The following is a 13,204-nucleotide window of genomic DNA, read 5'->3' as shown; positions in this document are numbered from 1 at the left end:
TACAACTTGAATTCTACTTTTGTGGCTTGGGAGGTAACCCTGATGCCCGAACATCAGGAATATGCATAGGCTCTTCAGTACCTCCGTTTTTAAGGGAAAATTTTTTGGGATATATTAATGTGGCACTTCAAATGCATCTGTCAAAACTCCCGGTTCACGTATAAAGATACGTCGATAATTTTCTTGTGTTCATAGCACCCTCAGATTTTACGCGAGATGTTGTGAATATTTTCAATGGTTTAAAAAAAAAGGCAAGAAACTAAACCTTTCTTGTGAGTTTTTTGTGAGTTGTAAAGCAACTGCGATTTCTAGATATTAACTTGGTCTTCGAACCCCAGCATGTTTGCTGGTATTATAGACCTAGATCCGTTAAGCCTATACTCTATTACAGGTAGAGCCACTCTAAGTTAGTGAAGAGAAATATCGTTACTACGATTTTAGATTTTTTTTCTGAAAAAGTCCTAGCCACAAAGAATAAAAATGAGCTTTGACGGTCAAGTAAGGAAACTGGTACAAGCAGGGTATACTAATGATGTCAACACGCCCGTGTGTAACAACATGATTAAGAAACTGAAATTCGATGGAAACCACTCGGGCCGTCGTGATGAGAGTAAAAAAGGTAGGAGGATAGCAGTAATTTTTTACCTTCATAAGAAATTGCATGAACTTAAGTTACTTGGTGATAGATATAAAGTCGCTGTGCTTTTCTCAGCCAAAAGCAAACTGCAGTCTATTTGTTCACAATTGCGCAGATAGTTTCCGCAACGTCGCATAAAACACAGCAAAAGGTTAGGGCACTGCGCAATGGGCATTGTTTACATGACTCGTTTTAACGTTGATAATGTGTACATAGGTCTGTCGGGAAGGTGCACCAATGTTCGTCTTAGGGAGCACGATTCTTCTTTGAAATCCCTTAGAGCATCGCATCTCGCGGCTCATTGCAGAGTGTGTGGTGGCTATCCTCTTTTTCATGATACTGAAGTAGTTTCTCGATATAACAAGCATTTAAATCGTGAGCTGACAGAAGCTCTTCACATAAGAAAAAGAGGTGAATAATGCGTCAGCCAGCTTTCGAGTTTGCTGCACAATAAAAAGTTTCATTTTCTAGATTATGTTCCGGGATACTCTTCCTTCTTTTACTCTGTGTTCTCAAGGTGGCACGGATGTGTTTTTTGCCTGCACACGCATGGGTTGCGTTTTGATTGCCTTATTATATATTCTTCCCTTTCTGATAAGTCATTAGTTGTGAGAAAGCGATTGTCCTCTATTTTTTTCTGCTTATTCATGCGCTTGAACGGACAGTTATACCATGCATATCCAACTAGCTCAAATTTCGATTCTGTTGCGATTCATTTTTAGTACCCAGGGCACTAAATCTTTTTCTCTCCTCAATGTATTGAACCCAGCCACGCTGGCTTCAATGATTGCCGTATGCGTTTGCAAGGCAAGTGTGGCATCTTGGCACAATCGCAATGGGAGCTGTCCTCCTGATCTTCAAGCCTTGTGTGAATTGTTTCAACTCTCCATCGGACGTTTAAGAAGAATGGGCCGGATTCTGTGGTCCAAATTACTCTGGCAGGTAAGAAGCTACAAGGACTGCTTGAAGGTGTCCTGCAGCTTGATTCATGGTACTTGCTGGCAGCCGTTCTACAGGAACTAGTGCCACACTGGCAACGACACGGTCGAGTATTTCTGGCGACAAGTTCTTCCACTACTTCCAAAAAGAAAGAATGCTAGGTTTCCAGAATAGCAACCCAGTCTACATATATGAATCCTTGTGCCCTAAAAGAAAAGTTCTCCTTGGAAAAGCATTTCAACAGAACCGGGAAAAAGGATGGAAATTTGCATGGGTCTCTGACGAAAAAATACTTCTAACGAAATCCGAGAATTTGAGAGTAGTGCATCTAATTGGTGAACAAGATTTATCGCTAATAGTATGAGTATTTTTTTTCCATAACCTATACCACATTCCTTCATAATAGCTTATAAAATAAAAGAGGTTGATAATCATTGTAGAGCAAAGACTACAACAGTTTTTCATTGCAACATCCGGAGTATTAATAAGGACGGGGGTTTGCTTTCTGCATTCCTTCAATGTCATTTGAACAACTGAGACGTGGTTGCGAAAAGGTGAAACTTTCTCTTTTCCAGGTTACAGAACAGAATCAAATGCGCGGGTTTCACGTTCACGAGGGAGAAGCGTTGCTTTGTTCGTCAAAGATAGCATAGCCTATCGCACAATCGAAACGGCCAAGTAGAGTTGCATTGACATTCAATCCCTTTTTATCCGCCTTGAGTATGACGCCATTATTGGTGTAATTTATCGCCATCCGAGCAGTGGTATCACAGGCTTTCTTGATAAATTGGAAGCAATTTTCTCCATTTTGTCAGGGCACTAAAATACAACAGTGGTTATAGTAGGTGACATGAACATAAACACATACATTGTGACAGGCTGTGATTATGGCTATTTGTTGCAGTCTTACAACTACCATAACTTAATTACGACACCAACGCGTATAATTGGGGTATTGACGTCTTTATTCGACCCCGCACTGACATATCTGGACACGGGGGTCACTGGAGGCGTTTACTTAGAGCAAATCTCTGATCACCTACCAATATTTGCTGTTTTAGATACCCTTACGGGTACCATGAAAAGAGAAATAACATCGCAACCAAAATAGAGTACAAGATATTACGCCTAGAAATTCATAGTATAAATACAGTGAAATACACAAAGAGGACATAGGCACCGAAACTTATAACCTAATCAAATACCTACAAAATGCTATGTAAAAAAGTAATCGCAAGGTAAAGAAAAGCCGCCATGATAAACCTATGTTTTCTTGAATGACTGAACAGATACTTCAAACACTCCAGGCCAAAGAATACCGGCACGACAAATGGCGCCATAACAAAGACAATCTTTACTACTTACAGCAATTTAAAGCTCAGCGGAATAAGTCTGTCGCTATGACTCCATCGCGCAAAAGGCAGTATCATACTCAACTAATTAGACAGACCGCTGGCAACACGAAAAAACTGTGGGAAATTATAAACGAAATCATAGGTAAACAACGTAAGCAAACTGTGCTTCCCGAAACCATTGATGAAGGCGTAGAAAATTTCAACGCATATTTTGCAGGTATTGGTCCATCACTGGCCAAAAACTTAATGACTCGGACAACAATTCTATGTCGCAGAGCCCTCTGCCCAACACCTTCGCTATGTATAACATTGAGCCTGAAGACGTGATATGAGCAATTATTAAAATGTCTACCTTCAAAGCTTCTGGACTAGACGGCATTCTTATTCGTATGCTCAAAGAAAATATAGATGTATTAGGAGCAGTGTTATGCCACTTTTATACACTCCGTCAGCTGCTCCAGATATCCATCTCAGCTGAAAATTGCTAAGGTTGTCCCTAACTTCAAAGACAGAGACCGCAGTGACCCCGCTAACTATAGGCCAATATTCTTTCTCAGTACCATTAACATTATATTTGAAAAAATTCTGATCAGCCGGTTTCACAAACTCATCCAAATATATCAGGTTATGTGCTCGCAGCCACATGACTTCCGCCCAAATCACTCTACTTTGTAGGCAGTGTTTACGCTAACTCAAAAAATGATTGTACTTTTGCAAAGTAATCTGCTTGTGTGTGTCATAATTTTGAACCTGAAAAAAGCCTTCGATACGAATGATCACAAAATACTTTTACATAAACTAAAGCATTATGGTTATAGCGGTATCCCATTAGATCTTCTCACTAGCTACCTTCATAAGCGAGTGCAGGTGGCTTGAATGAACGATATTACGTCATTACCAAAGTATATGCGAACAAAAGTCCCTCGAGAATCTGTCCTAGGGCCACTTTCATTTTCATTGTATATTAATGACCTCCCACAAATTTTAGACACTAGTGAAGTTATTATGTACGCCGATCACACTTGTATTGTTATAACAGCGGACAACTTTCAAGATCTGCATACTAAAGCAAACAAAGAGTTAAAAAAAGGAAGTGAGTGGTTCGTGAAGAACAAACTTACTATAAACGTCAAAAAACTAAATGTGTAGTGTTTTGACAACGCAACAATATCATACCTCTTATATCACTAGATTTGCAAATAAACGAATTTCTACTTGACTAAGCCACTTTATTTAAATATCTTGGCGTGACGTTTGATAAAAATCTGCACTGGCAAGAGCAAATAAACGCAGTTTGTACAAAGCTCTTCTCGGGACACTCCGCACTCTCACAAGCATTTCATAATCTTGATACCAATAATCTGTTTACTTTATATTTTTCACTCATTCACAGCTACAACTCAAACTGCAATGAATCATGGGGTACGACATATAAAACGTTTCTTGAACCTGTTCGCAAACTTCAAAAACGAGCCCTCAGAATAATCACCCATTACTGCTAAATTGAGCCGAGTCTGCCTTTGTTTATGAAAATGAATAATTTGCCTTATGATAAGGTACACGAATTAAAAATTGCCACGTTTGTTTTTAATGTTGTCAAAAACAACCTGCCTTTTCGTGTTTCTTTATTTTGCACATCCTATTGTATAACCGGAAATCAAATATATGGAAATTTCAATCTTCCTCCAACTTGGAATACTTACGAACAATGTTTGCTGCAGTTTTCAGGGCCAAAAATTTGGAATAACCTACCAGCAGAAATAAAAACAGTCGAATGATTTTTCATCAGTGCTCAAGAAATACTTACCTAAACTGAACAATGTTTATCATTGAAAACACCTATGATGTCATTTGTGTTTGTGTGTGTCTGCATGTGTGTCTGCCAAAAACTTGTGAGATCGATTAAAAATACCATTTTCACCCAGTGATTTGGCTTTAGTTTTCGGTATTAACCATGCACATTTTAACCTTCCTGATAATGCAACAATCTACTTCGTTTACTTGTGGTTTCGTAAGTTAGAATTGTTAAAAACAATCGTGCACTTACCGATACTTTCGCTCTACCTTTGTTTCGTTCGTGCAATGTAAGGATTCACGATAACTATCTGTATGCGTGTGATATATCTTTTTTGTACATGGAACCCTTAGTTATTTATTTTTGGACCCCCAACTAGCCTTCGGTTACGGGTCCAACCAGTCGTAATGTTTCTGTATGTTTCACAGTTTACAAATAAAGAATTGAATTGAATTGAATTGAATCTCGCGGTTTCTTGCTGAGAATGCCGTGGATCTCCTCTTTTTCAGGATGCTGAAGTGGTTTTTTGATCTAACAATCAATTAACTCGTGAGTTGACGGAAGCTTTTCACATAAAAAAAGGATAGCAATGCGTCAGCCAGCCTTCGGTTTTGCGGCCCAGTTTGCTTTTTTTACATAATGTACCAGGATCATCCTTATTCTTCTACTCCGTATTGTCGAGTGGCCACGGGTGTACTCTTTGCCTGCACAGACAAGCGTTATTTTTTGATTGCGGGATTATATATTCTTCTTTTTCTAATAAATCGTTCAGTTGCGAGAAAGTTCTTGCCCTCTCTTCTTTTGTGTTTTTCGTGCACTTGAACGGACAGTTATACCAAGAGGATAACACGCTCAAACAGTTTGCCCAGGCAAGAAGTCAGGAGTCTGGTACGGAGATTGTGGACATTAATTGGCTTATTTGATTTAGGAATGAAAATTATCTTTCTGTGCTTTCATTCAGCCGGTATATTTCCTTTTCCCAGCATTCATTGAAGTATTCGTTAAGAACAGAAATAGAACGACCATTTAGGTTGCTGAGCATGGCATTGGTGATCTGGTATTATCCAGGGGTCGAGTTTCTGAGCTTAAGGAGCGCTTCTCTGACTTCAGCCTCCTGTATCGGGGAGTCGGGGGAAGCTTGATTGGGACCAGTGTAGTCAGGATATGATATCGCTTAGCCCACATTGATATAAGTTGATTTGAGTTTGTTGAACATTGTCTGCTGATTCTGTCGGTTTTGGTCGGCAAGCGGTGTGAGTTTGAGCCGCATTTGCTTTTTAGTTTGACTGGGGTTTATCACGTGTGGAAGAAGGTGCCAGGCCCTTGATGAAGAGAGATTACCTCGCAGTCCATCGTATGTTTAGTTCCAATTAGATAAACAGAAAGCGGCACTGTGCCCTTCTATTTCTGTTTGAAACTGCGGCAGTTTGAGCCTAAGTCTTCTATTTAGTTTCGGCGTTTTGCAGCGCGTGAGTACACTACTTTGCGCTTGCAGTCGATGCACTAACCTACTGGGTATTACAGGAGTTATTGGGGTGGCGTCGAACGTTTGTGTAAACGCCTCGGCACACTATATGAGCTCCGTCATCCACGTGTGGTGTTTGAAAGGCGACTCGACTGGTTTGGTCTCTCTGTGGTACAAAAGTAAACCCAGTGAGTCTGACGAACACGGTGGGTGCGAAGTTTTTTACTTGAGTCGAGCATAGCAGTAATCACGTAATGATCGCTACTTATGGTTTCATTTTAATTTCGCCAGACCGGCTGGGAAAGATTGCGGCCACAAGTAAGGTCTGAACTAGTGTCGGTGCTGACACTGTTTTCTATTCAAGTTGGAGTACTGAAATAATTGTATATGGATAGGCACTGCATCTGAAGGTTTTTGTGAAATTCTGCCCCTCTTATTGGTACGCATATAAGCCCAGTCCACATGCGTGCAATTGAACTCTCTTAAAATAATGAGGAGGTCCTTCTTTGCAGCGGTGGAGGTGGTTGAAATGGGCTCAATAAGTTCTGAGACCGATTGTTTCGGAAGATTGTAAAAGTTGAGGATGAAGAGGGGATGATGAATGTGAGTAGACGGCAATAATTCAAGGAATGTGTGAGCTGTGTGGGAGTTTACTACATGACAACTGTATGATACTAAATTTTGGGACATACGTAGCAACCGTCGGGTTTGGAGTTAAATCAAAAGGCACCTAAGCGTATCCGGGCAGTGGCATGTTCGTACCAGCAGCTTGAAGTGCTAATAAATGTGGGGGTTTGAAAGAAGCAGAGTGGCTGCTGCAAGACGTCTCATTTATGGCGAAAATCTCTGCAGTTTTAGCGCGCTATGCGAAGGTCTTGATTATTGGCCATCAGTACCGCCGTATTGAAGGGTAGGAGTGCGAAGGATGGAATCTGATGTGATAGCAGCAGTAGGGCCATGGGAAGACGCTCCAGCATTTTTTAGGAAGTTTTTTTTTTTCAAAATGGCTGCGGTTACCTGACTTATAATCCGCTCTGTGAGCATGACAATGGCAGTTTCAATGTAATTTCGTGTCTGAGCCATATTATTGGCTTGTCTAAGTTAGGCAAATGCGTGAAGTTTGGAGTCTGTCTGGGTTGTCATCTGGCCCGCGTTTCTTTTGGAGAGGGGGTAAGGAACGCTCGGGGGCTGATGGTAGATGGAGTTGATAGGTAGGAGGTCGAGTCAATGATGTTACGGGTGTTGGAGGGATGTTGGATGTATAGAGTGAAGGGCTGCTCTCAGGTGCCGTACCTCTTCCCGCATGAGTGCTACATCTTCTTCTTGCAGTGACGTTGTGTGCCCACTGGTGCTTTTAGTTCAGGCTCGCTGGTGATCTTGATGGGGCACTAGATCTGGAAAGTCTTTTGTCGTGGGCACTGGTTTCTGTCGTCAAGGCTGGGGCGTCCTGGCCTAGTATGAGCCTGTGGCGGTAAGATGGCTCCCTTACCAGACAATGCATGTCGGCAAAGAAAGGATCTTTTGCTTCTGGTGTTTCTCACCACATCATGGACAGAGTCCACTTTTAGGGAGGGGGCACACGTTGTACCTGTGACAAGGTTTCCGACAGTTGCTGCAGGCGTCAGGACTTTCCTTGTACTTGGTGCAATGGTGTACCACACGCATGTACTTGATGGTGTGGGGCACGGGACCAGAGGCGAAGGTAATAAAAAGTGAGGCTGATTTTCTCACGCGTCTAGCGGCTAAAATACTGGCGTCCGGATAAAATACTGGCATCCGGAAGTCATTTATTATTTTCAGGCGTCTCATTCGAGTAGGCCCTTGAAATCACACCCCTGACAGTGACAGGTGGGGGGCTCCGATGTACGCGGCTATGGGGTATTGCTTTCCATTTAAAGCGATCGCTTGTACTTTCACTAGAGCCAGAGCAATTGCTTCCTCTGCAGTCGCCACTGAGAAGGTATTGTTCGTGGGATGTATTCTGATATGCAGTTCGCCCAGCCTGAAGCCTTCAATAGCGGTACGCAGTGCCCTTAGCAGACTTGTTGCTCGGTGCTCTTCCAGGGAGAGCCCACCTCGCGGGCGAAAAACAACCCAGAATGTGCCGGCCGGTAGCGCGGCGAATTTGGTTTTTTTGCACGACTGCACGCGTTGTGCGTAGCAGGTGCGTCACATCCTTGGACACGGTTCGAGTGGGCGCAGACGCCGCGTCCGGCGGCGCGCAGATGTTGCTGGCGTTTGGCAGTGCTGGGGCCAAGGCAGCTGAAAGGAGTTTCTAGGCTCAATTCAAATCCGGGGCTCGATTTCAATAAGCACGAAGCACACTTTGCCACGAACCAGAGCGGTTGTCTTGCTGGTGGATGGTATCTTCATCGTCTGTGCCCTCCGTGGATGTTGAAGAGTGAGAAACGCTGCGCGCGTTTGAGACTCACTTCAAAGAGGCGAGGCTTAGTGCGATAGCGTGAATGTTAGAGGTGGTTTCACTGGGTGCTTCTCGAAGATCATGGCGAACATCCAAAAGATGGAAGCGAGTAGTGTCCTTGCACCTTCTCGGATCCGTCGAGAGCCTTTGTAGGTTGACAGAAGGATATAACTGGATAGAGGAACCAGAAATTTACGGATGCAATGGGATACGCATCCATTAACTCTGGATCCCAGCGGTCAGTCAATGTCTTGCCTAAAAGAGAGAGAAGAAACTTTATTGAAGTGTACCTGCTGGGCTCAAAGGTGGCGGGGGGCCGTGAGGCAGGCCCGTCTGTAACCCCCTGCCTCAAGCAACGGCCACGCATTGAATCCTAGCGGCGTCTTCGGCCAGCCGGACAGCTTAGAGCTGGTCCTCCGGGCACGTGCTGAGAAGCAAAGCCTCCCACTGCTCGGCCGTGGTGAATTTAAATGTATGTTTTGTGCTGTGTTTAACTGAGGGAGTAGCTGTGGGGCAGGCCCATATTATATGGTCGAGCTCGGCATTAGAGGCACCGCAGGCTTTGCAATGTGGCGTTTGAACAGCGGGTTAAATATGGCTGTACAGTGACGGACAAGGGAAAGTGCGCGTCTGTTATAGACGCCAGGTAGTGAACTGCTGCCTACTAAGGCACTTGTCTAGCGGTGAGTATTTAAGTATGGCCTTGCGGCAATAGATTAGGATTTCACCAATGGTGACAATTCTGTCCCTCGCATTGTCGCGAAATGAGGAGACCATCATCTCTCGCTCAGCCACGTCAGGTCGTGAGGGGTGGTGCTCTGTTGGATGACGCACTCGGTGGACGAGAGCTCGGGTGGCGTCATGAGCGTGTTCGTTCCCCGCAAGCCCCGAGTGTCCCGAAGTCCAGATGATTTGAACGCGGCGGCGACCCAACAGGGGTGTACTTGTGAGAATTCGCAGCGCCAGTTTGGAGATGAAAATTTTGATAAACTTGCGGATGGCAGTCTTAAAGCCGCTAATGATGCAGGATGCTTGGGTTTAAGCGTAGGCGAGAGCGATGGCTGCTTCTTCGCCTTCTTCGGGTTTGTTTGTGCGAATGGCGCCACTTGCGGCAATTCTGTACTGCGGCCCAGTGGTGACAGCCAGGGCCACGGCCCAATGCGTAGGATATTCCGCTGCGTCTACATGCACCACGTGCGTGGCTTTAGCGTCGCGCTTACCTAGTTGCTTGGCGTGGCCTACTCGTCTTTTTGGGTTATATTTAGGTTGTATATTGCGTGGTATGGGGGGAATCACGAGGTGTCGCGAACGTCCGAAGGAATTGAAGTTTCTGGCCAAACTTGGAGACGTTAGGTTTGCCGAGTGCGCGCATGAGATGACGTCCTGTAGGAGTTTACCCTAATCGTTAGTAGTGCGATATACGTTGGGCTTCAGCGGAAGCGTCTATAGTTTTGTGAAGTCCAAGAACATTGAGTTTCGAATTGGGCGTAGACATGGGGAGTTGCAGCGTGCACTTGTATCAATGCCTGATCAATATGTTTTTTTTTTCTTCTCGGTGAGCGTAAGTTTCATAAATCGAGCAACGTGAAGGATTCTGCTTATGGAGAAGGCGGTCACGAGTCGTATGAAATTGGCCTGTTTCACGCCGTGCTGTTTATTGGCGATGCGAGAGATGAGCCTAGTAGCCTGATAGACATGAAGGTGTAGTAGTTGCATTGTTTCCGAACTGCCGCCATTCTGCTGAATGCGGAAGCCCATACGCAAATGGTAAGGACTGCTCCTATAGGGTGATGTTGCACATGCAGATTTATCGTTGGAAGGTGTCTGTTGTAGGGAGATCTAGGTCGATAGTGAAGTAACTATGATTTTAGGGGTGAGCAGAAAAATACTTGTTGTTCAGCGTAAGCTGTGATTCTATCAATAGAGAAATAAAGTCCATCCTGTAGGTCTCCGTCGCTACCTCTGGCAATATACAAGGTGATATTGTCCGCGTATATGCTATGTTGGAGGTCGGGAATATCTTCTAGAAGTGGCTGAAGGTGAAGCAGGGCCAAGTTAAAAACAAATGGAGAGAGGACTGACCCCTGCGGTGTCCCTTTTCCACCGAGTGTGCTGGAATGTGCAGGCAAATCATTGACCAAGAGCGTGGTTGTCCTGTCCGTTAGAAAGCTGCGCATGCAGCGGTAGGTATGGTCGCCTACATTGAGCATGGCGAGGGCGTCAAGGTTGGATGAATGTAGCACATTGTCAAATGCTTTGGTGAGGCCTAACACCACAACAGCATGTTTCCTTTACCGAGAGCCGTCTTCACCATCGATAATAAGACCCTTAAGTTGCAGCTTTACTTCTTGTGTTGAATATTTAGGGCGGAATTCGAATATTGTATGTGGGTAGAGGGCATGCTCTTCCATGTACGTTTGTAGTCGAGTGTGAATAACGTGTTCGAGTACCTTGCCAATGCATGATGTGAGAGATATCGGCCGAAGGTTCTCGATAGTGAGTGGCTTTTCTGGTTTAGGTATCAGAATGACTGTGGTGGTTTTTCATATTGTTGGTATTCTCTTGACTTCCAAACCATTTGCAGATAAGATGTGAGCGTTTCAAGTGATTCTTCGTGAAGTTTTCGTAAGATTTTATTCGTAATTTTATCCGGGCCAGGCGCTGATTGGGGTTTAAGTTGGGAAACGGTGGACCTTACGTCCGCTTTGGTAATCTGGGAATTGAGGGCTAGATCATCCACCCCAGTGGGAGATCCACCGATGTAGTACTGACAATGTACCGACTAAATAGGTCCTGGATAAGGTCTTCTTTGGTACAGAGATAATTGTGGATAGCAGTGATTAAGGAGTGGCGCTGAGGAGTTTTGTCGATGTCGGTTCTATCATACGACGAAGAATATTCCGCGTTTCGGGCACGTTAGGTAAGCGTTTCATAACGTTACAAAGTTGATGGCAGTTCTGACGGAAGTTGAAGAGCATAATCTCCAAGCTGACGCGTTCATATAGCAATGAGTTTGTGCAATGAGCAGTTCAGTATGTTGGAGTTATAGCGCTTGCACCGACCAGTGAGGGCCTTCCACATGTGCAGCAGCTTGATGCCTACCGTGTCACCTACGGCGCCTTCTGGGAGAATCTTCGCAGCACGCTTAACGTGGTAGTAAGGAAGCTGTTCATTGGTTGATCAAGGTGGCTGATTCTGGATAGGACGTTGCCCGCAATTCGCGGAAGACATACCAGACAACCAGGGCAAGCTGCTGGAATATCCTGCGCTGCGCGCCAGCCTTGACGATCGTTTGTGTTATATAGTGGTCGCTGCCTAGATGTTCATGAAGGTTGCACCACTCTGCATGCGCAATGTTCGCAGTGAAAGTGAGGTCAGGATTGGTGTCTCTTGCAACGCTATCCCAACCGCGTAGGGTATGCTGGGTTTGATATAAGGGTGTAGCCAAGATTGTGGGTGTCTTGCCACAGCATTCGTCCTTTTCTGGTGTCGTGGATGTAGCCCCAAGCGGGTGAGAAAGCGTTAAAATCCCGTACCACGCAGAGGAGGAAATTCTTGCCAACTTCTAGACATAAAGAGGAGCTTGTGGAAGCGATGTGGCTGTCGTGGGCTGCTGTAAATATTGGCCAAGAACATACGGGTTCTTGGCCAATATTTTTGCATGACCCAAACGACAGCGAGGCACACCTGCTCAGTAATGGAGTTTTTCTGCTCAGTTGCTGTAAGAGCACGACTAGCGTACGCAATAACTTTTTCATTTCATTTCATTTTATTATACCCCTCAGGGCCAGAGGCATTACAGAGGGGGAGTGGTAAAAGCACAAAAAGGTAACAAAATAAAAGGAACAAAATATGCAAGTACAATAAAAAAAGCAACACACCACTCCCGGGAGGGCTCCAAACTACAACCTTTCGGTTAACAGCCGATCGCGCGAGCCGATTGCGCCACGAAGACAGTAAAAAAAGCGCTGAACAACCACCGGATGGGCTCGAACCTCCAAACTTTCGGTTAACAGCCGATCGCGTTAGCCAACTGCGCCACTGAGTTAGTCTCGTGAAGTGCCATCCCGCTGTAGAAGAAATGCACCAATACCAGGGCCACTCACGTCGGTGTGCAAATTTGTAGGTGCGTTCTCGTTGAAGTGACGCAGATCAAGTTTGATGTTAAATCATGCTTGAGGGTTTGAAATGCACGCTCACAGTCGTCGTTCCAGAGCAGGTAGATTTTGTTGTCAGAAGCTTGTGCAGTGGAGACGCCATGGCAGCAAAATGACTGAGGAAACGGCGGAAGTAGGAAGCCAGGCCCAAAACACTTCGCAGTTGTTTACGATTTTCTGGCCAAGGGAAGCGTATCACCGCAGCAAGCTTGTCAGGATCCGGCGGAACGCCATATTTGCTCACAAGGTGGCCCAACACCTCGATGTTCTTGTTGGCGAAATGGCATTTCTTTGTGTTAACCCAAGTCTAGCATTAGAAATACACGTCAGAACATCATCCAAACGGCCAAGATGCTGATGAAAAGAAGATGAGAAAATGGCGAAGTCATCCAGATAGCAGAGTGATCTATTTCAAATAAGGCCACGTAGAACTG

This window comes from Rhipicephalus microplus, unplaced genomic scaffold, assembly GCF_043290135.1.
Source record: "Rhipicephalus microplus isolate Deutch F79 unplaced genomic scaffold, USDA_Rmic scaffold_12, whole genome shotgun sequence".
NCBI lineage: Eukaryota > Metazoa > Arthropoda > Arachnida > Ixodida > Ixodidae > Rhipicephalus > Rhipicephalus microplus.
This window is presented reverse-complemented; position numbering follows the sequence as displayed.